Here is a 24624-nt window from a genome sequence, read left to right as displayed (position 1 = left end):
GGAGACCGCATCGGGAGCAATGGATACAAGAAATGACATTGTTGGATGAACAGGTGAAAGCTTGCTGACGACCGCGGCCCAGGTTCGATTTCCGGGCAGGAAAGTAATTTTTCGGAGAGCTGACAATCGCCATCCACATCTCCCTGGTGGTCTAGTGGTTAGGATTTGGCGCTCTCACCGCCGCGGCCCGGGTTCGATTCCCGGTCAGGGAAACCATTTTCAGGGGTGCAGGCTACCCATTCTTCTTAAATGCGCTGTGTAATTATTTATAGTTGTTCCTGGGTGCTGCAGTGTGTCGTGGCTCGTTGAAATAGTGTCCTGATTCAGATTTTTTTGTATGTGGAGGGATGATTGCTTCTGTAGTTAAGTACTTGGTTCGTGTGCGTTGTTTTCCTGTAGAGGCTGTTTTGAATTTACCATTGACTGTTTGCTCTACTGTGACATCTAGAAATGGCACTTTGTTGTTGTTCTCCTCTTTTGTGAATTTTATGTCAGCGAGGATATTGTTGATGGTGTTGTAGGTTTCCTCTAATTTGTTTCATTTTTTGATGACAAAAGTGTCATCACTGTAGTGGACCCAAAGTTTGGGTGGATCGTTGGAAGGGCTGTTTGTTCGAGTCTCTGCATTATTGCTTCTGCGAGGAATCCTGATACTAGTGGTTTCATGGGTATTTCGTTGATTTGTTTGGAGGGCTTGTTACTGAATATGAAGTGGGTGGTAAGACACAGTTCTACGAGGTTGACAGTGTTATCTTTGCTGATGTAGTTGGTGCTGTGTTTATGTCTCTGGTTCTTCGAGTAGTGTCTCCAGTTTTCTTTGGCCACGTTGATGTTAATGGATGTGAACAGGGCTGTTATGTCAAAGGATATCATTATTCCATCCTCTTCTATCTTAGTGTCTTTGGTGTTCAGGAATTCTTGGATGGAGTAAATGGAGTGGCGTGAATCTTCGACTTGGTGTTTTCAGTGGAGGCCTTTGACTAGTCTGCATATTGGTGTTCCAAATGGTGAGGCTTTGGGCCTGAGGGGGGCTCCTGGTTTGAAGAGGAGAACAACAACAAAGTACCATTCTTAGATGTCACAGCAGAGCGAACAGTCAATGGGGAACTTCAAACTAGCGTCTACAGAAAAACAACACACGCAAACCAAATACTTAACCACAGAAGCAATCGTCCCAACACCCACAAACGTTGCTGCATCAGGACATTATTTCAACGAGCCACTACACACTGCAGCACAGAGAAACTACGAAGAGCAGAAGAGGAATACGTATATAGTGTATTTAAGGAGAACGGGTACCCAATAAACCCAGTCCGCCGATTTCTCATTGATGCTTCCAAGCTGACTTTCAAAAATTCGTTTGGCCCTCCATTCTTTCCTGTTTGTTTTTTGTTGGTTTTGAAAGCTTTCGCAATCCTCTGACTGAGTATTGGAGTTGGGAAGTTATGTTGTGGCTGTACAGGACATTGGTTAGACCAGTTTTGGAATATTGTGTGCAATTCTGGTCTCCTATCAGAAGGATACTGTGAAATTTGAAAGAGTTCTGAAGCACCAGTGGGTCCACAGAGGGGAAGAGGCCCTTCTGCTGCCCTGAGTGTGGGAAGGCCTTCAGTGATTCCTCTGCCTGCGGCCGCACCAGTGGTCCACACCGGGGAAGGCTGTTCTCCGGCCCCAAGTGCGAGATGGCCTTCAGCAGTTCTTCCCACCTGCTGAGATACCAGTGGGTCCACACTGAGGAGAGGCCGTTATTCTGCCCCGAGTGCAGGACGGGCTTTGCTCTTTCCTCCGACCTGCTGGCCCATTGGTGAGTCCACATGGGGGAGTGGTCGTTCAGTTGCCCTAAGTGCAGGAAGTCCTTCAGCAATTCCTCAGCCCTGCTGAGGCACCAGTCCGGCCACACCGGGGAGAAGCCGTTCTCCTGCCCCGAGTGTGGGAAGAGCTTTATCCGCTCCTCCACACTGCGGAAGCACCAGCTGGTCCACACGGGGGCGGGGGGGGGGGGGGGGTGAGGCCATTCTGCTGCCCTGAGTGCGGGAAGGCCTTCAGCAATTCCTTCACCCTGCTGAAACACCTGTGTGTCCTTCAGCAGTGGGAGGCCCTTCAGCTGGCCCGAGTGTGGGAAGAGGTTCATGTTTGCTTGCAACTTGCGGAAGCACCAGCGGGGGCACTGCTGCTCATTGAGCCAGGGACTGCACATTGCCAATGAAATGATCCAAATAAACCTCAGACCGCAAGACCATTGGAGCAGAAGTTAGGCCATTGGGCCCGTCGAGTCTACTCTGCCATTCGTTAGAGACAAAATTAGTGCAGATGAGATTAGCTACAGGAAATAGGCCATTTGTCCCAACAAGTCCACACAAACCCTCCGAAGAGTAACCCATCCACACCCATTTCCCTCTAGTTAATGTACCTAACTCTATGGGCAATTAAGCATGGCCAATCAACATGACCTGCACATCTTTGGTGTATGTAAGAAGACAGGATCACCCAGAGAAAACCCATGCAGACACTGGGAGATTGTGCAAACTCCTCACAGACAGCTATCCAAGGCTGGAATCAAACCTGGGTCCCGTGCGCTGTGAGGCTGCGGTGGTAACCATTGAGCCACTACATATTGCAACCCGAAGTTGCAAGCAGGAGGTTGGGAGAACACAGCCTAAGAATGTGGAGTAGTCAGTGTTTTGGGTATTAACCCTTCTTCAGGACTGAAACGTTAACTTCTCCATGAGAAACGATTTATGGGAATGATGCTGGGGGTTGTAGGGTTTGAGCTCCAGGGAGAGGCTGAATAGGCTGGAGCTGTTTTACCTGGAGCATCGGAGGCAGAGGAGTGACCTAATAGAGGTTACAAAATCATGAGGGGCTTGGACAGGGTAATAGACAAGGTCTTTTCTCAGGGGTGGGGGAGTCCAGAACTAGAGGGCATAGGTTTAGGGTGAGAGGTGAAATATATTAAAGGGACAACGTCTTCATGCAGGGGGTGGTACATATATGAAATGAGCTGCCAGAATATATGGATCAGGTGCTGTCAAATGGGACTAGATTAATTTAGGATATCAGGTCAGCATGGACAAGTTGGACCGAAGGGTCTGTTTCCATGCTGTACGTGTCTTTGACTACTGGTCCTCATATAATTTTAAAATAGAATGCAAGTAACTTTGAATAGTTCAATCTTATTGAGCTCACTTCCTGAAAAGTTTCAAATGAATCATCTGAGCGATACTGTTTAAACATGCTGAGTTGGACAAAGTATCCCATCAAGTTCAAGATAAACACAGAGTTGAAGAAGTCAGAAGTCAGAACACCAAGGGGAGCAAAACTGATCACAATATTCCAGGTGCAACCTCATCAACGTCCTGTATAACTACAACATAACTTGCCAACATCTATACTCAGTTCTCTAATTGATGAAGGCCAGTGTGCTGAAACCTTTCTTCACTGCCTTGTGTACCGATGTTGTCAGAGGTATAGGACCTACTGTAAACTGATCCACAATCCAGCTACTCGGAGCCCAGAAGCAGAGTAGTGCTGTGTGAGTGTGCTGTGCAGATAACCCAGAGGTCGATGGGTAAAAACCGTGTGATGCTATTGCCCAATGTCTTCGTAAGCTGCTTTCATTTACAATGGTGCTCTGTTCTGTATGTTGCCTTTGCATCTGCTTCCCAAAGCTTCTTCAGTGGAGGAGTGGCAGCTGGAGCCCAGGAGTTCAACGACCCGCCGGAGCTTGAGGAAGGTCCAAGCTCCAAGAAGCGGGGGGTAAGGCTGGAGGCTGGATTTGCTCAAGGGTTGTATTTTTAACTCATTTAAATGGTACCTACTGTATGGGGCTATGGTTTATATTAAAACCGGAGGATCATATCAGAGTGTTTATATTTAGCAGCGGTAGTTGGTAAAATACACTCCCTGGAGGAGCACCTTCTATGATGCTGCATTTCTTGCTTTATTCCCCCATTTCTTATCTCCCAGCTTGGTTTTATGTTTTTTTGGTTAAATTTAATTTCATATTAATCAGACTGGGTATTGACTGTGTGCTATTAATTTGCTTCTTCGAATATTGAAAGTCAAAATTAATGGTGTAATTTCATTTCTGATGTCAGAGTTTGACATTGAATGTGCAGATGTGAATACCAGTAAGTTGTGAAAATACATCAAGAACTTGTGGTTTTTAACAAAAAGAGCAGTTCACTGATATTCATGGCATTGTCTTATTTGGGAGTGATGATTCAAATCTGACCAACAAACCGTTTCATGCAGCCACCCAATTTAGTTAAAATTTTCATTAATTTAATTAAAGAAAAGAACTCTGGCAGGCTAAGATTTATGCAATCTATTTATAAGATTATGTCCATTGCTTGCAATATGGTCTCATCCACATTGGGGAAACTGGACGCCAACTCGCGGAACGTTTCAGGGAACAGCTCTGGGACACTAAAACTAAACGACCGACGCCCTGTGGCTGAACGCTTTAACTCGCTCTCCCGTTCCGCCAAGGACATGCAAGTCCTGGGCTGCCTCCACTGCCAAACTCTTGCTACCCGACGCTTGTAAGAAAAACACCTCACCTTCTGACTTGGGACCCTCCAACCACATGGTATCAATGTAGATTTCATCAGTTTCCTCATTTCCTCTCCCCCACCTTGTCCCAGATCCAACCTTCCAATTCGACACCAACCTCTTGACCTGTCATACCTGTCCACCTTGCTTCTCACCTATTTGCTCCACCCTCATCTCTGACCTATTACCATCAATCCCGACCTCCAGCTATCTATTGCACTCCCAGCTGCCTTTCCTCCAGCCCCACTTCCTTCCCATTTATCTCTCAGCCCCCTCGGACCACCCTTTATTCCTGATGAAGAGCTTATGCTCTAAACCAAGACTATGATGAAACAACATTCTCAACAAATAGGAAATAGCTCCCAAGTCAGATTTCATTCCCTCTTCTGTTTCCCAGTTCTTTCAGAAATAAGAAATATCTTTTTCTTCCACTAGAAAGTGATCTTCCACTTTGCGCTGTCTGAAGCGTTATGCCACATTATTACTTCAGCCACCTTTTAAGAATCGTTTCAAACTGTTTTTCTAACAGTTGTGGAGGTGACCAAAAGCAAACATTTCACTCCTCCTCAATGCCCCATTTCTCCTCCTATGAGCCACTTTGTCATGTTGTCTATGTTACAAGCAGCCGAGTGCACTTGGTTTCTGAATTGAAATTTGGCCATTGAAGTGATCAGAATTAATATTTATCGATGGCTAGCTGTGTATGCACTAACTGTCATTATCCACCAATACGATGTCGTTTGTTCCACCAAAACTGGAAACAATGATTTGTGATTATATTGCAGTCGGATGTAGAAAATCATCCCAGCGATCTTCACGTTATTATAGTTTACTGTGGCCATAACAGCATTGCGTGGCAGTTTGATGTGACTAAAACTTGGATGGAAAGAATGTGGATTGATGAGAAGTCAAAATGGCAGAGTCTCTGGCCACAATTGATCTGTCTGGCTTGATTATATGAGTGGCGGCTCTTCAAGAGCAACTTCCACTCCATCACTTCAACCAGCAAGAGGAGATAAGTGTGAACACAACATTCCAACTGTGACATATACGCATTGCTTCGATGTTATTGATCAAAATCCTGGAACTCGCTCCTGAACCTTTATTATAGACCACAACATATTTGTGAAGCAATTTAAGAGGTAGCTCACCATCACCTTTTCAAGAACGGTTTGGGAAGACTTGCTGGCAGAGCCAATGATATGCACATGATATTGGAAACAGTCTAATCGTATGGATAGATGATTGGCTAACCAATGATACAGGAGGGATAAGGGGCATGCTCAGGATCGCAACTTACAACTAGCAACGTTCCACAGGGATCAGTGCTGGGGCACAAAATTATTTACTTTATGTATATGAATTACTTGGATAAGTAAAGTGAATGTACTATTGCCAAGACTGCAGTAGATACAGTTGATTAGAATGCAGGTGGTAAGGATGACATGAACTCTTCATCCAAGTTCAGTGAGTAATCGGGAAGGCAAAAGGGAGATTGGCCTTTAAATGGAGTACAAAAGTAGGGAGGTTATAGTGAACCTCCGCCTGGAGGTTTTGATTGAAACCAGCTGACAGTGAAGATTCAACCAGCTGACAGTGGATCTGAATCACATGTAGATCAGACCAGGTTTGGACAGCAGGAAACCAGATAAGTTTTTACAACAAACCACAACGATTTCATCATTTGACTCTTAATTCCAGATTTATGTTGAATTCAGATTCCACCATCTGCCGTGGCAGGTTTTGAACCCAAGTCCCGTGAACATTACCTGGGTGAATGGTCTGGTGACAATAAAGTGGCCATCGCCTCCCCTGAACACATTGGCATATTGTGTTCAGAGGTAACAAAGGAGCAAGAGGTTTCAGCAGCTGCTAAGTTGTTGATATTACACAAGGGAACATCAGCACTCTCAGTAATGGCACATACTGAAGCCAGGGCCCTGTATCAGAGGTAAGGGCTCGGGAACCACAAGAAATAGGAACAGCAATACGCCATTCAGCCTCTTGAGCCTGCTCCTCCATTCAGTAGGATCGTGGCTGATCTGGCATTCCCCACATCCACTTTCCTGCCCTTTTCCTGTAACTGTTCATCCCCCGACTGATCACGAATCTATCGATCCTAGTTTCAATGTGACAAGAAGGATGTCAACAGAGTTACTGGGGTTGGGGGAGGGGCGGGGGGTGTCAGGTCGAACTTGGGGACTAAAACAATGGCTTCACACTTCACAATAGTTAACTAAGGGAATGTTTATGGTTATCCAATGCTGGAAATTGGGCAGGCATTCAGATGAAATTATTGGTAAATTATGAATGACAGAGGAGTCGGGAGAGAAGTGGTGTTCAGGCACAGTTGGATATCATCAGTATAGATGCCAACACCAGCAGCTACGGTTAAATAAATAAGAACGGAAGACGCTAAAAGCAGACCCTCCCAGAGGGATACAGCGATGCTGGAGAGGGTCAGTACTGTCATTAACTCTGATCAAGGCTGTCCGCAGGTCGACGAGGGAATGTTCATCCCTGTCACCGTTACAAAGGATGTCAAATATGACCTTGATAAGAATTGTTTCAGGGGTAGAAACCAGACTCGTGGGCTTTAAACACAGAATTCTGGAAAAGCTGGGAATGGCTTATTCAACAATGTTACATCCAAACCATCACTTCCATTGGTGCGATAATTATAGAAGTGTTTTGGTTTTTATTTAGATGATTCTCAGCAACACTGAGTGAGGAGCAACAAAATTAACACAAGAAATATTGCAATTGCTACAATATGCCTGCTCCCAATAGGAGACCACCTGATGTTCACTTAACTGTCTGCAAGGCGCAATATTGGAAAGGAATTATCCAGTTCATAGCTATAAGAGGGGAGACACAGACTGCTTGATACAAAGGGCGGGAGTAGGCCACTCGGCCCTACGAGCCTGCTGCAACATTCAATAAGATCATGGCTGATCTGAATACAACCTCAGCTCTACATTCCTCCACATCCCCGACAATCTGTCACCCACTTGGTTAGCAAGAACCTGTCTACCTCTGCCTTAAAGATTTTGAATTCACTGCCTTTTGAGGAAGACACACAACCATCAGAAAGAAAAAAAATCATCCTCATTTGTGTCTTCTACTTTTAAAATATGACCCTCTATTTTCAGATATTAAGATAGGGATACAAGCTGCATTCAAATAATACCTGTGGTACAGTTAACTATCTCAAAGTGCTTCACGTGAACATAATGAGAATTCCTTTAAAAATCACAAGAGTGGAGCACAGATTAGGACAGGTGGCCAAAGACTTGGTCAAAGCGGCAGGTTTAGGGCAATCTTTAAAACAGGTTCAATTTCCCAAACATCTGAGGACTAAGACATAAAGAGCAAACACAAAATAGCAAAGGATGGGAAACAACAGTGTGGACATAATGTCACAGGATGAGTAATCCAGGGAACATGAGTTCAAATCCCACCACAGCAAGAGGTGAGATGTGAATAATTCAAATCATAAATGGGGAACACAAAATTAGTCTCAGTATGGTATCGATGGCACTGACGTCAATTGTCATAAAAGCCCATGTTCACCAATGTCCTTTCAGGAGGGAAACTGCCATGCTTACCTGATCTGGCTTACATGTGACTCCAGACACACAGCAATGTGGTTGACTCTTAAATTGCCCTCTGAATTGGCATAAGCAAGACACCTTGCACTTAAGGATGGATAACAAACATCAACCTTGTTAAAGTGTCAGAACAGAAATTGCTGGAGAAACTCAGCCAGTCTGGCAACACCGGTGGAGAGAGAGAGAGAGAAAGAAACAGAGTAAATATCCTGGCATGCGTCCAGAACAGTTGTGAAGAAGGGTCACAGCACTTGAAATGCTAACTCTGCTTCTCTCTCCACTTGTGCTTCCAGTCCTATTGAGTTTCTCCAGCAATTGGTGCATTTTTGTCTTTCAGATCTCCAGCATTGCAGTTCTTTATTACACTGACTTAGGGAAGCTCAAATCCGATAAAAGAATAAAGCAGAAGGGCTGGAATTACTCAGCAAGTCTGGCAGCAGCTATGGAGATAAAACAGTTAGTTCTTCGGGTTATTGAATGATCTTACATCGGGGACAAACTTTTGGCAAGCTGCAAGAGTAAAAGGCACTGGTGTAACTTCAACATCTGGGAGAACTCTCTCAGCCATGGAGGTCAGACTGACTCAGCATTCTGGTCCTGCTCATTACCTGTTAACTTCTCCATTTGTTGTTCTTGTTATATTTCTCCATGGTTGACACATTCCTATGTTTTAAAATGATATTCCAAACTGACAGGAATTTTCCTTGTAAGTAATCATACATTAGAGGGTTTGGAACGTGAATGTAACTTTTAAACAAAAAGTATTTATTCATGCATGGTGTGTGGGCATCGCTGGCAATGCTTGCATTTATACCATCCTTAACCACCCTGTGGTTGGTTGGAAAAGTGAATGAAGGTGTCTGAGATTGTCTTGATTAGCACAGCAATCTCAAAGATGGGTGTGCTCAGGTAGAAGTACCCTCCACTCCCACAGCAAGTCTGCATTCACTTCAATTACAGATGCCATCTCACACTCCCAGGAAAAGGACAGCATGGGATTACAATCAGAATAAAGCTTCCTCTACTCTTAAATTGAAAGTGAAGCTACCTCAACACTGTCCCCAACAAACACTGTCAAGACAGAGAGAGCATTGGGTTAGATACAGAGTAAAACTCCCTCTACACTTCCCCATTCATTCAGTCCCTGGACAATGACAGCAAAGGGTTAAATAAACAGTACAGCTTCTTCCATTATGACTGACACTTAGTACGTTCTACACCAATCCTCAAGGATAATTCAGAACTGAGCCTATTATCTGGTACTGAATTCACACACCCTAATGGGAATGACAGCAACAGAAAATCAGGGAAACCACACACAATGTACAACAAAACTAGACCGTTATTGGGATCTAAGATATTTAAATGAGAGGAGATGTGATCCCTGCAATGATCTGAATGTGAGCTGAACAACTTACTCACTTGAACAATATTCTCTGGGAATGCAATGTCCACCTCACTGCTGTCGATTCAATTCCTCTGCTCTCGTTCAGGGCTGAGTTGCGGCTGACCACATGGTGGCGTGGGCGTCAAGAGGTTAGACAATTAAGGTCAACTTGGATTGAGGGCATCCTGTGTCATGCCAGTGAGGTCGAGGGTCGCTGATTTACTCAACTTATAATCGGGGACAAGGGGATGTCAGGCTGGGCTTGTATCAATTTGCGTTTAGAAGAAACAGATGATCTGATGAAGCTGTATAACATCTGGCGAGGACTTAATGTAAATGTAATGTCCACTCATTTCTTGCCAGAGACTAGCCTCTCATTGAAGATAGGAGAGTTTTGTTTTTCTCTCAAGTGTTCCCAAGTCTTTGAAATTCACTTCTTTAGAGAGCAGCAAGTGGTGGTGGCACGGTGGATAGCACTGCTGCCTCACGGCATCAGTGATCTGAGTTTGAACCAACACTCGGGCCGACTCTTTGTGAGGAGTTTGCACATTCTCCCCTTGTGTCTGCGTTGGTTTCCTCTGGTGCTCTGGCCTCCTACCACAGTCCAAAGGATGTGCAGGTGAGGGTAGATTGACCATGGGAAATGCAGGGTTACAGAGATAGAGTAACGAATTGGTTTTGGGTGGGACGGTCAGTCAATGTTGACTCGATGGGCTGAATGGCCTACTTGCACGCAATTGACCTATATCAATCAACAGTATACTCTTGCTTTATGGTTACCGGCATCAAATTACATTCGTGGTTTTGGTTATTTCATCTCTTACGTCATCATATTCAACCAACTGCAACATCTCGAAATTTGCTTAATTACAATATCCAATATCAGCAGAGTACTTTTTCTTTTTGTCACGACCATTATCTTGAAATCTGACGTGTGACGTCTTCATTGCTGTCAAAGTTCCTTATTTGTCCCTACATTGTCATGGTTTTACTTTGTCGAATGACTTCCTGGCTTTTGCATTTAAGACCCTATATTCTGCCCTCGTCAACACTTTCCCTTCCAATTCTGTACTAAAGATTTCATGAAAAACCTCAGAGTGTGGTGAGACTGTGGAACTCACTCCCATAGTGAATAGTTGGGGTGAAAGACATTACAACTGAGGGTTCGCAACCAAATACAAATGAATGTCACTCTCACCAGATTCACAGCACAGTGAAATTAAAACATGCAATGTCCCTCAATTTCTCAACTGTTCCTAACCAGACTTGATGAAGAACAGATCTTGCACATCAACATTATAATTTAAACAAAAACCAACAATTATAAATACGGCAACTTTTCTAGGCCAAAGTTAAGCAGATAATCTAATTAATAGCAATGAATTAAACCCTTTGATCAAGTTCCCCATCATCTCAGAAATAGAAATTTCAGCGGCAAATTAAGAAAGAATTTTTTTTAAAAACTTACCAATTCAAACAAACAGTTTCCAACAATGGATTGCCAAGCCTTTGTGCAATACTTGGACTATGAGTTTTTCACAGACACGTAACTGTAAATCCAATTTAAAAGTCACTGCTGAATGTGACGAGACACCCCAAAGTATTCAATCATTTCTTACAGGCTCGGACTCATTCCCAGAAAGAGCCAACAATTCTATAACTGACAGTAGAATCTCGAGAGAACAGCTCCTGGGCTCAACAAGCAGCAATGCCCAATGGAGGCAAAGTTGGCGGCGGGGCAGGGCGGGGCAAGGGCATAAAACAAAAAAGCCCACTGACTCTCCCACTGCACACACACTGTGAGAATGCACAGGGGCTCAGTCCTGGGAGTGACCCACAGCAGTTTCATCAAGAGGGCCACACTTGATGAACAGATCTTGCACACCAGAATTATAATTTAAACAAGAACAAACAGATATGAATACCGCAAATTTACTAGGGCAAAGTTAAACAAGATAATCCAGTTAATAGCGATGATTTAAGCCTTATGAACAAGTCCTCCACCATCCCATAGACACAAAATTAAGGGGTAAATTAAGGAAGAGAATTTTTAAAATTATCAATTGAAGCAATCAATTCCCAACAATGAATTGCCAAGCCGTTGGGCAATTCTTCGATGATGAGTTGTTCACAGGCACATAACCGTAGATTTAATTTCAAAATCAATGCTGAATGTGAATGGACACCCTGAAGTATTCAGCTATTATTTACAGACTGGAGCTCGTTCCCAGACAGAGCCAATAATTCTTTGACTGGGCAGAAAACACTAGAGGGAACAGCTCCTGGTCTCAACGAGCAGCAGTGCCCACTGGAAGCAAAGTTGCTGGGGTGGGGAGCACGACGGCATAAAACAAAAAAATCCGACCGACTCTCCCGCTATAAGCACTGTCAGAATGGGCAGGGGTTCAGTTCTGGCAGTGACCCACAGCAAGTTTCACCAGCAGAATCAGATTGTTGGGAGCACTGGTGTGCCCGCTGGTGCTTCTGCAAGGTGCACTACACTACACTACACTTACTGCACACTCTGGGCCCATTTAGTATGGTCACTTCTCCCGAAACCGCACATCGTTAGACTTTGGGAGGAAACCAGAGCAGCCGGAGGAAACCCACGCAGACACGGCAGGGAGAATGTGCAAACTCCACACAGACAGTCGCCCCAAGGCTGGAATCGAACGCTGGTGCTGAGTGCGGTAAGGCAGCAGTGCTCTCCACTGATCCATCGTGCTACTTCCGTGTGCAAAAGGAGGTGGGGCCTGGGAACTTTGTTAATTGTACCACACAGTGGATTGTTGAGTAAGGTTAAATCTCACGGGATCCAGGGAGAGCTAACCAACTGGGTACAAAATTTAGAAGCGCATTGTTGTAGATGCTGGAATCCTTCCTGAAAACAACAAATGCTGAAGATCACATTTGGTCAGGCAGCGCTGTGCCACTCTATGACCGGATAGTGTGGATGTGGAGATGATGTTTCCACGAGGAGAAGGGTTGAGGATGCCAAGTCATTGAGGGTATTTAAGACAGAGATACGTTCTTGATTAGTAAGGGGTCAAGGGTTATGAGGAGAGGGCAGCAGAATGGGATGGAGAAATATATCAGCCATGATCGACTGGTGGAGTGGACTCGATGGGCCAAATGGCCTCATCCTGCTCCTGTGTATTATGGTCTTAAAGCGGAGCAGTCGTCTTAAGAGGTTCTCACAAACTATTTCAGAATCCTGAAGAGGAGTTGTTGGACTGGAAACCTTAACTCAGCTTTTTCTCCACATATGCTTCCAGTCCTGCTGAGTTTTTCCAGTGTTGTCAGTTTTTGTTTCAGTTTTCCAGCATCCACAGTTCTTTGTCTTCTTTATCACAGTCATTTCTTGCCTTTCCCAAGTGTCTGGAACTTCATCTCCCTGATCTACAAACTGTTCAGTTACCCTGGAAATGACCACTACCTCCTTATCAGAGTAGACCCCTTTGTTGCAAAATGATTGTTCAATTCTGTGACCAAAATAATTGCATTCGTAATTACTTACACCAGGGACTCTCAATATCTCAGGCAAGAACACAGCCAGATTTTTTCAGACAGTACATTTATTTGATTTGATACAAATCCCTATTCCCCACTTTACCAGCGTGCTGCTGGGAATGGAGGGTTTGAGTTAAGAAGCTGGGACATTTTTCCAACGAAGCCTAGCAAGTTGACAGATAACTTTATAGAGATTTTTAAAATCAGGAGGGGGAAAAAATAAGGTGTCATTTCCTGGAGGCTCAGAATATTTTATTGCTCCAGAAGGTGTAAAAGGGTGTCAAAGATTCAGCAGAAATCGAGTAGAGCTGAGAACAGACAACATTTCACTCTGTGGGAACAGGGGGACCAGAGGACAGAGAAATCAGGACCTGAAATCGAGATAACACCAGACTACCATGTTATCAGTGCTTTGACAATGGTACTTTTAGATTAGATTACTTTAGATTACTTACAGTGTCGAAACAGGCCCTTCGGCCCAACAAGTCCACAGCGACCCGCCGAAGCGTGACCTACCCATACCCCTACATTTACCCCTTTACCTAACACTACGGGCAATTTAGCATGGCCAATTCACCTGACCTGCACATCTTTGGACTGTGGGAGGAAACCGGAGCCCCCGGAGGGCGCCCACGCAGACACGGGGAGAACGTGCAAACTCCACACAGTCAGTCCCCTGAGTCGGGAATTGAACCCGGGTCTCTGGCGCTGCGAGGCAGCAGTGCTAACCACTGTGCCACCGTGCCGCCCACTCTGTGCGGGGCAGAGTTGAATTATGAATTGAATAGTAACTTCCTCAAGGAGACTGTGCAGCAAGGTCAGGGCCTGTCTCTGTGGCGCAACTGGTCAGCGTGTTCGGCTGTTAACGGGTAGGTTGTTGGTTCGAGACCACCCCGAGGTGGTGCGTTCGTTGTTCACGCTCCAACCGCTTTCTTGGCTGCAAAGATGCGCATTTTTAATGGTGTCATGAAAATCTTTCCCAAACGGAAATCTTTTCCACTGAGGAAGCACAAAGGGGTTTCTGAATTGATTGAATTTCTAACGTAAAGGACTGCGGATGCTTACAGTCCGAGACAGAAAGCGAAACTGCTGGAGCAACTCAGTACCTGGATGAGGAAAAAAAAGTTCTGAAATGTTGTCTCTGATTCTCTTTCTACAGGTGCTGCCTGACCTGCTGAGCTGCTCCTGCAATTACTGGTTTTGTTTTTAACTGAACGTCCATTTCATCTTTCGGGATGAAACACCCAGACTCGCCATTTGCAGATATTTAACCCTTTCGAAACCTGAAAAGTGATTGGATTCAAACAAACTCTGCAATGATTCACTCTTTCTCAGCTCCACAGGCAGAGAGACCTGGGAAATGAAGCTGTCAGTGTGGTTCTGTATTGGTGGGCCGAATGGTGAATGCGATGGACATGAAATCCATTGCGGTTTCCCCACGCAGGTGTGAACCCTGCCGACTACAGTTGAGAACTGTCGTCAAAAAGAAAGGGAGATTGCTCCACGGTTTTTTTTAAAGATGCAAATCAGTGGAGGGTTTGAAATATTTCAATCACATTGGGACTGGTCGGGAATCTGCAACCCACTGCCTGTCAGGGTGGAACAAGCAGATACCCGCAGAGCTGCTTTTGAGGATATGAGCCAAGTGTTTGGAAATGAGACGAGAACAGTGAGGGGCGTGAAGTCGTGGTCGAAATGAGGCAGGCACCTGAGGGCAAAGGTGTTTTATTTGCCAGTGAAAGATACTGCTTCACAAATTTGGTACAATGAAAGGGAAGCAGTGACGGTGATTATCTTTGGCTGTTCACCTTGTGAATGTTCCCATTGCTGCGCATGTCCGTATTAACATCAGAACTCTGCAGCATGGCGGCGTCTGGTCCGCACAGGGCCGGGGGCGCAATGGATGACGCATCTGACTCCACCCACCTGTTTGAAATGCAGCTCACAGCTTCTTCACACACCCCAATTAATCTTTCTCATTGTCCTGAAGCCGGCATACGGTTTGAATTCCTGATCTGCAGGAACGAGACTCTTTTCACTGTCTCGCGTCAGTAAGTGTCCCTGAGACATCAAAGTCACGTCACAGGGCTGTCAGAGGAGGGGAAGCTGAAAGAGCCCCACACGCTGCTCACAGGCACATTTCACTTTCCCCAACTCACCGCCCCAACCAGTGCGGCTGCTGGGAGTGGAAAGGGAATAAACACCAAAACCCAGTCTCAGCTTTGTAAATCTTCAGGAAATAAGAAAACTGATTATCCCTTCCAATCTTCCATCCAGGCCTGACAGCGTTGATTTTAAATGGCTGTCCAGTCAGTGCCGATTCGTTTTGGCTGAAAAAAATCTTCCTTATCTCATCCCAGCATTTCTTGCCACAGAGAACTGTGCGGCAGAGTTCATGTATATATTTCCTTGTCTGGTATTTTGTAAATAACATTCGTTCGCGGGTTGTTTGTATTTAAGGTTCACTAGCTGTTGTTTAATGCTGAGAGGGTTGAGTTGTCTGGACATCATTTCACAGATGTCTTTAATGTAAAGTAATGTGGCTAGGGTTTCTGCAGACCTTGTGTCTGCAAGTGTCAGTTTGTTGATGTGAGATCGTCACACTGGGTTTATTGGGTAGGCAAAAGTGAGGACTGCAGATGCTGGAAACCAGAGTTTAGATCAGAGTGGTGCTGGAAAAGCACAGCAGGTCAGACAGCTTCCGAGGAGCAGGAAAATCGACATTTCGGGCAAAAGCCCTTCATCAGGAATAGAGGCAGGACGCTTCCATGGTTGGCGAGATAAATTGGGGGGTGCTGGACCGAAGGTAGCAAAGAGTACAATAGGTGAATGGGGGTGGGGATGGAGGTGACAGGTCAGAGAGGAGGGTGGAGCGAACAGTTGAGAAGGGAGATTGGCAGGTCGGACAGGTCATGAGGACAGCGCTGAGCTAGAAGGTTGGAACTGAGGTAAGGTGGGGGGAGGGGAAATGAGGAAACTGGTGAAGTCCACATTGATGTCCTGGGGTTGAATTTATCCGAGGCGAAATGTGGGGCGTTCTTCCTTCAGGCATCGGGTGGGGAGTGAGCGGCGATGGAGGAGGTCCAGGACCTGCATGTTCTCGGCAGAGTGGGAGGGGTTTGAAATGCTGGGCCAGAGGGTGATGGGGTTGATTGCTGCGGGTGTCCTGGAGATTTTCTCTCAAGCGCTGTGACTTGACTCTGCGAGGAGTCTCCAGTCTCCCCAATGCAGAGGAGACCGCATCGGGAGCAATGGATACAAACAATGACATTGGTGGATGCCTTCTCACGATCGTGGCCCAGGTTCGATTTCCGGGCAGGGAAGACATTTACATTAGAGCTGTGAGGCGGCGCTGCAGTCTCCATGGTGGTCTAGTGGTTAGGATTCGGCGCTTTCACTGCTGCGGCCCGGGTTCGATTCCCGGTCAGGGAAGTATTTCTCAGTGGATGTTTTGCCTACCCATTCTCCTTAAATGCGCTGTACAGTTCCTTATTGGTCTTCGTCGTTAATGGCTACTGCAGTGTGTATTGCCTCGTTGAAATAGTGTCCTGATTCAGGCTTGTTTGTATGTGTAGGGATCATTGCTTCTGTAGCTAAGTACTTGGTTCGTGTGTGTTGTTTTCCTGTAGACGCTGTTTTGAATTTACCATTGACTGTTCGCTCTACTGTGACATCTCGAAATGGCACTTTGTTGTTGTTCTCCTCTTTTGTGAATTTTATGCCAGTAAGGATATTGTTGATGGTGTTGTAGGTTTCCTCTAATTTACTTCATTTTTTGATGACAAAAGTGTCATCACTGTGGCGGACACAAAGTTTGGATTGGATCGTTGGAAGGGCTGTTGGTTTGAGACTCTGCATTCTTGCTTCTGCTAGGAATCCTGATACTGGTGGTTTCATGGATGTTTCGTTGATTTGTTTGAGGCTTGTTACTGAATATGAAGTGGGTGGTTAAGGCACAGTTCCACGAGCTGGATAGTGCTATCTTTGCTGATGAAGTTGGTGCTGTATTTGTGTCTTTGGTTCTTCGAGTAGTGTCTTCAGTTTTCTTTGGCCACGTTCATGTTAATGGATGTGAACAGGGCTGTTATGTCAAAGGACATCATTATTCCATCCTCTTCTAACTTAGTGTCTTTGGTGTTCAGGAATTCTTGGATGGAATAAATGGAGTGGCGTGAATCTTCGACTTGGTGTTTTACTCTTCAGTGGAGGCCTTTGACTAGTCTGTACATTGGTGTTCCAAGTAGTGAGACTATAGCCTGAGGGGGGCTCCTGGTTTGAAGAGGAGGAGAACAACAACAAAGTGCCATTCTTAGATGTCACAGTAGAGCGAACAGTCAATAGGGAACTTCACACTAGCGTCTACAGAAAAACAACACACGCAAACCAAGTGCTTAACCACAGAAGCAATCATCCCAACACCCACAAACGAAGCTGCATCAGGACGTTATTTCAATGAGCCCCTAAACACTGCATATAGAGGATTATAAAATCATGAGGGGCACGGATGAGGTGAACAGCAGGTGTCCTTTCCCTCAGCTGGGGGTTTCAGGATCAGGGAGCAAATATTTTGAGGTGAGTAGAGAAAGTTTTATAAAGACAGAACAAGGATCGTTTTTAAGAGAGTGGTCTGAGTGCAGAATGAATGTCCAGAAGAAGTCATAGCGTCACAGAGATGTACAGCACCGAAACCGACTGTTTGGTCCAACTTGACCATGCTGACCAACTATCCCAACCCAATCTCGTCCCACCTGACAGCACACGGCCCAATATCCCTCCAAACCCTTCCTATTCATATACCTAACCAAATGCCTTTTAAATTTTGCAATCGTTCTAGACTTCACCACTTCCTCTGGCAGTTCATTCAATAAACGTACAATCCTCTGCGTGAAAACGTTGCCCCTTAGATCTCTTTTGTATCTTTCCCCTCCAATGCTAAACCCATGCCCTCTCGTTCTGGACTCCCCCACCCCTGGGAAAAGACTTTGTCTATTTATCCTATCCATACTCCTCATGATTTTATACACGTACAGTTACAAATTTTAAAAGACATTTGGATAAGTACATGAATATGAAAGGTTCGAAGGTTTATGGGCCAAACACTGGTAGGTGGGACGAGTTTAGTTTGAGAACATACTCAGCATGGACGAGTCTGTTCAGTGCTGTCTGACTCTGTGACTGACCTGTACTGGTCATAAAACCATTTTCTTACCTCCACCCCATAACCATCCACTTCTTTGTTGTTCAAAATTCAGATGAATTTAGCCTTGAATATGTTTAATGACCCCACTTCTGAACTGAATTCCTCTTCGTAATATACCACTTGCCTCGCTCATTGCCTGCTGCATCTGCCCGATAACTGGCATTGACTGGTGTGGAGGGACTCTGAGACCCCATTGTACATCCATACATCATTCCTGATGAAGGGCTTGTGCCCAAAACGTTCACTGTCCTGCTCCTCAGATGCTGCCTGACCTGTTCTGCTTTTCCAGTGCCACATTTTTCGACTTTCACCTCTAGTCCTCACTTTCTCCACATTCCAATATATCACCATTTAAACAATGCACTGCTTTTTTTTTTAAACAGCCAAGGCTATAACTACACATTGCGGCACTGCACTTGCCATGTGTTTGCCAATTGAGACACAGACCTGGACCAACTTTGGGAAGAGGCAAAACACTGAGTTCTGAACAAAAACCGTCACACCGCTCAAAACGTCGGCTCTGTTTAGCTTTCCACGGATGCAGCTCGACCCGTTGGCTTTCTGCAGTATTCGCTGTGTTTGAACTGATAGAAGACAATGGTAATTCTGGGCGGGGCAGGTTGAATTATGAATTGAATAGTAGCTTCCTCAACGAGACTGTGGGCGTGATGCTCAGACCTGTCTCTGTGGCGCAATTGGTCAGCGCGTTCGGCTCCGAAACGATAGGTTCGTGGTTGGAGACCACCCAAGGGCGGAGCGTTTGTTGTTCACGCTCCTGCTGCAAAGATGCGCGTTTTTCATGGTGTCAGGAAAATCTTTCCCAAACGGAAATCTTTTCCACTGAGGAAGCACAAAGGGATTTCTGAATTGATTGAATTTCTCACGTGAAGGACTGCGGCTGCTGAGAGTCCGAGACAGAAAGCGAAACTGCTGGAGCAACTCAGTAGGTTTGGCTGTACCTGGATGAGGAAAAAAAAAGTTCTGAAATGTTGTCTCTGATTCTCTTTCTACAGATGCTACCTGACCTGCTGAGTTGCTCCTGCAATTTCTGGTTTTGTTTTTAACTGAACGTCCATTTCATCTTTCGGGATGAAACACCCAGAATCGCCATTTGCAGATATTTTACCCTTTCGAAACCTGTGGAGTGATTGGATTCAAACAAACTCTGCAATGATTCACTCTTTCTCAGCTCCACAAGCAGAGAGACCTGGGAAATGAAGCTGTCAGTATGGTTCTGTATTGGTGGGCCGAGTGGCGAATGCGATGGACATGAAATCCATTGCAGTTTCCCCACGCAGGTGTGAACCCTGCCGACGACAGTTGAGAACTGTCGTTAAAAAGAAAGGGAGATTGCTCCACGGCTTTTTTAAAGATGCAAATCAGTGGAGGGGTTGAAATATTTCAATCACATTGGGACTGGTCGGGAATCTGCAACCCACTGCCTGTCAGGGTGGAACAAGCAGATACCCACAGAGCTGCTTTTGAGGCTATGAGCCAAGTGTTTGGAAATGAGACGAGAACAGTGAGGGGCGTGAAGTCGTGGTCGAAATGAAGCAGGCACCTGAGGACAAAGGTGTTTTATTTGCCAGTGAAAGATACTGCTTCACAAAGTTGGGTCGATGGAAGGGAAGCAGTGACGGTGATTATCTTTGGCTGTTCATCTTGTGAATGTTCCCATTGCTGCGCATGTCCGTATTAACGTCAGAACTCTGCAGCATGGCGGCGTCAGGTGTGCACAGTGCCAGGGGCGCAATGGATGACGCATCTGACTCCACCTACCTGTTTGAAATACAGCTCACAGCTTCTTCACACACACCAATTAATCTTTCACATTGTCCTGAAGCCGGCATACGGTTTGAATTCCTGATCTGCAGGAACGAGACTCTTTTCACTGTCTCGCGTCAGTAAGTGTCCCTGAGAACATCAGAGTCAGGTCACAGCGCTGTCAGAGGAGGGGAAGCTGAAAGAGCCCCTCACGCTGCTCACGGGCACATTTCACTTTCCCCAACTCACCGCCCCAACCACTGCGGCTTCTGGGAGTGGAAAGGGAACAAACACCAAAACCCAGTCTCAGCTTTGTAAATCTTCAGGAAATAAGAAAACTGATTATCCCTTCCGGTCTTCCATCCTGGCCTGACAGCGTTGAATTTAAATGGCTGTCCAGTCAGTGCCGATTCGTTTTGGCTGAAAAAATCTTCCTTATCTCATCCCAGCATTTCTTGCCACAGAGAACTGTGCGGCAGAGTTCATGTATATATTTCCTTGTATGGTATTTTGTAAATAACATTCGTTTGCGGTTTGTTTGTACACGGTATTTAAGGTTCACTAGCCGTTGTTTAATGCTGTGAGGGTTGAGTTATCTGGAAATCATTTCACAGATGTCTTTAAAGTAAAGTAATGTGGCTAGGGTTTCTGCAGACGTTGTGTCTGCTAGTGTCAGTTTGTTGATGTGAAATCGTCACACTGGGTTTATTGGGTAGGCAAAAGTGAGGACTGCAGATGCTGGAAACCAGAGTTCAGATCAGAGTGGTACTGGAAAAGCACAGCAGGTCAGACAGCTTCCGAGGAGCAGGAAAATCGACATTTCGGGCTTAAGCCCTTCATCAGGAATAGAGGCAGGACTCTTCCAGGGATGGCGAGATAAACTGGGGTGTTTTGGGCCGAAGGTAGCAAAGAGTACAATAGGTGAATGGGGGTGGGGATGGAGGTGACAGGTCAGAGAGGAGGGTGGAGCGAACAGTTGAGAAGGGAGATTGGCAGGTAGGACAGGTCATGAGGACAGCGCTGAGCTGGAAGGTTGGAATGAGGTAAGGTGGGGGGAGGGGAAATGAGGAAACTGGTGAAGTCCACATTGATGTCCTGGGGTTGAATTTATCCGAGGCGAAATGTGGGGCGTTCTTCCTTCAGGCATCGGGTGGGGAGTGAGCGGCGATGGAGAAGGCCCAGGACCTGCATGTTCTCGGCAGAGTGGGAGGGGGGTTGAAATGTTGGGCCAGAGGGTGATGGGGTTGATTGCTGCGGGTGTCCTGGAGATGTTCCCTCAAGCGCTGTGACTTGACTCTGCGAGGAGTCTCCAGTCTCCCCAATGTAGAGGAGACCGCATCGGGAGCAATGGATACAAGCAATGACATTGGTGGAAGCCTTCTCACGATCGTGGCCCAGGTTCGATTTCTGGACAGGGAAGCAATTTACAATAGGGCTGTGAGGGAGCGCTGCTGTCTCCCTGGTGGTCTAGTGGTTAGGATTCGGCGCTTTCACCGCTGCGGCCCGGGTTCGATTCCCGGTCAGGGAAGTGTTTCGCAGTGGATGTTTTGCCTACCCATTCTCCTTCAATGCGCTGTACAGTTACTTATTAGTCTTCGTCGTTACTGGCCACTGCAGTGTGTATTGCCTCGTTGAAATAGTGTCCTGATTCAGGCATGTTTGTGTGCGTAGGGATCATTGCTTCTGTAGCTAAGTAATTGGTTCGTGTGTGTTGTTTTCCTGTAGACGCTGTTTTGAATTTACCATTGACTGTTCGCTCTACTGTGACATCTCGAAATGGCACTTTGTTGTTGTTCTCCTCTTTTGTGAATTTTATGCCAGTAAGGATATTTTTGATGGTGTTGTAGGTTTCCTCTAATTTACTTCATTTTTTGATGACAAAAGTGTCATCACTGTGGCGGACAACAAAGTTTGAGTTGGATCGTTTGAAGGGCTGTTGGTTTGAGACTCTGCATTATTGCTTCTGCTAGGAATCCTGATACTGGTGGTTTCATGGGTGTTTCGTTGATTTGTTTGAGGCTTGTTACTGAATATGAAGTGGGTGGTTAAGGCACAGTTCCACGAGCTGGATAGTGCAATCTTTGCTGATGAAGTTGGTGCTGTGTTTATGTCTTTGGTTCTTCGAGTAGTGTCTCCAGTTTTCTTTGGCCACGTTGATGTTAATGGATGTGAACAGGGCTGTTATGTCAAAGGACATCATTATTCCATCCTCTTCTAACTTAGTTCTTTGGTGTTCAGGAATTCTTGGATGGAATAAATGGAGTGGCGTGAATCTTCGACTTGGTGTTTTACTCTTCAGTGGAGGCCTTTGACTAGTCTGTATATTGGTGTTCCAAGTAGTGAGACTAAGGCCTGAGGGGGGCTCCTGGTTTGAAGAGGAGGAGAACAACAACAAAGTGCCATTCTTAGATGTCACAGTAGAGCGAACAGTCAACAGTGAACTTCAAACTAGCGTCTACAGAAAAACAACACACGCAAACCAAGTGCTTAACCACAGAAGCAATCATCCTAACACCCACAAACGAAGCTGCATCAGGACATTATTTCAATGAGCCACTACGCACTGCATATAGAGGATTATAAAATCATGAGGGATACGGATGAGGTGAACAGCAGGTGTCCTTTCCCTCAGCTGGGGGTTTCAGGATCAGGGAGCAAATATTTTGAGGTGAGTAGAGAAAGATTTTATAAAGACAGAACAAGGATCGTGTTTAAGAGAGTGGTCTGAGTGCAGAATGAATGTCCAGAAGAAGTCATAGAGTCACAGAGATGTACAGCACAGAAACAGACTGTTTGGTCCAACTTGTCCATGCTGACCAACTATCCCAACCCAATCTCGACCCACCTGACAGCACACGGCCCCATATCCCTCCAAACCCTTCCTATTCATATACCTAACCAAATGCCTTTTAAGTTTTGCAATCGTTCTAGACTTCACCACTTCCTCTGGCAGTTCATTCAATAAACGTACAATCCTCTGCGTGAAAACGTTGCCCCTTAGATCTCTTTTGTATCTTTCCCCTCTAATGCTAAACCCATGCCCTCTCGTTCTGCACTCCCCCACCCCTGGGAAAAGACTTTGTCTATTTATCCTATCCATACCCCTCATGATTTTATACACGTACAGTTACAACGTTTAAAAGACATTTGGATAAGTACATGAATATGAAAGGTTCGAAGGTTTATGGGCCAAACACTGGTAGGTGGGGCGAGTTTAGTTTGAGAACATACTCAGCATGGACTAGTTGGATGAAGGGTCTGTTCAGTGCTGTCATACTCTGTGACTGACCTGTACTGGTCTTAAAACCATTTTCTTACCTCCACCCCATAACCATCCACTTCTTTGTTGTTCAAAACTCAGATGAATTTAGCCTTGAATATGTTCAATGACCCCACTTCTGAACTGAATTCCTCTTCGTTATATACCACTTGCCTCGCTCATTGCCTGCTGCATCTGCCCGACAACTGGCATTGACTGGAATGGAGGGACTCTGACACCCCTTTATACATCCACACATCATTCCTGATGAAGGGCTTGTGTCCGAAACGTTCACTGTCCTGCTCCTCAGATGCTGCCTCACCTGTTCTGCTTTTCCAGTGCCACATTTTTCGACTTTCACCTCTAGTCCTCACTTTCTCCACATTCCAATATATCACCATTTAAACAATGCACTGCTTGTTTTTAAACAGCCAAGGCGATAACTTCACATTGCGGCACTGCACTTGCCATGTGTTTGCCAATTGAGACACAGACCTGGACCAACTTCGGGAAGAGGCAAAACACTGAGTTCTGAACAAAAACCGTAACACACTCAAAACGTCGGCTCTGTTTACCTTCCCACGGATGCCGCTCGACCCGTTGGCTTTCTGCAGTATTCGCTGTGTTTGAACTGATAGAAGACAATGGTAATTCTGGGCGGGGCAGGTTGAATTATGAATTGAATAGTAGCTTCCTCAACGAGACTGTGCTCTTGATGCTCAGACCTGTCGCTGTGGCGCAATTGGTCAGCGCGTTCGGCTCGTAAACTGATGGTTCATGGTTCGAGACTACGCCGGGCCGGCGTGTTTGTTGTTCACGCTCCTGCCGCTTTCTTGGTCGCAAAGTTGCGCGTTTTTAATGGTGTCAGGAAAATGTTTCCCAAACGGAAATCTTTTCCACTGAGGAAGCACAAAGGGGTTTCTGAATTGATTGAATTTCTAACGCAAAGGACTGCGGATGCTGACAGTCCGAGACAGAAAGCGAAACTGCTGGAGCAACTCAGTAGGTTTGGCTGCACCTGGATGAGGAAAAAAAAAGTTCTGAAATGTTGTGTCTGATTCTCTTTCTACAGATGCTACCTGACCTGCTAAGTTGCTCCTGCAATTTCTGTATTTCTTTTTAACTGAATGTCCATTTCATCTTTCAGACTCGCCATGTGTAGATATTTAACCCTTTCGAAACCTGTGAAATGATTGGATTCAAACAAACTCTGCAATGATTCACTCTTTCTCAGCTCCACAGGCAGAGATATCTGGGAAATGAAGCTGTTAGTATGGTTCTGTATTGGTGGGCCGAGTGGTGAATGCGATAGACATGAAATCCATTGCGGTTTCCCCAC

At 45.6% G+C, this 24624-nt stretch overlaps 2 non-coding genes across 2 annotated transcripts; both read left to right on the top strand.

Moving 5' to 3' along the window:
• The first annotated feature begins 140 nt into the window (after positions 1 to 140).
• trnae-cuc (transfer RNA glutamic acid (anticodon CUC)) lies at positions 141 to 212 on the top strand. The gene has a single exon. It is a non-coding gene; the product is annotated as a tRNA-Glu (tRNA).
• A 21270-nt stretch (positions 213 to 21482) lies between these two features.
• Positions 21483 to 21554, top strand: trnae-uuc (transfer RNA glutamic acid (anticodon UUC)). The gene has a single exon. It is a non-coding gene; the product is annotated as a tRNA-Glu (tRNA).
• Positions 21555 to 24624: the final 3070 nt, after the last annotated feature.

The sequence above is a fragment of the Chiloscyllium plagiosum genome, unplaced genomic scaffold (genome assembly GCF_037043375.1).
Source record: "Chiloscyllium plagiosum isolate Xiang-an unplaced genomic scaffold, Cpla_swu_hap1 HiC_scaffold_27, whole genome shotgun sequence".
NCBI lineage: Eukaryota > Metazoa > Chordata > Chondrichthyes > Orectolobiformes > Hemiscylliidae > Chiloscyllium > Chiloscyllium plagiosum.
Note: the sequence above shows the minus strand (reverse complement) of the source record. Positions and strands in the feature narration are given on the sequence as shown.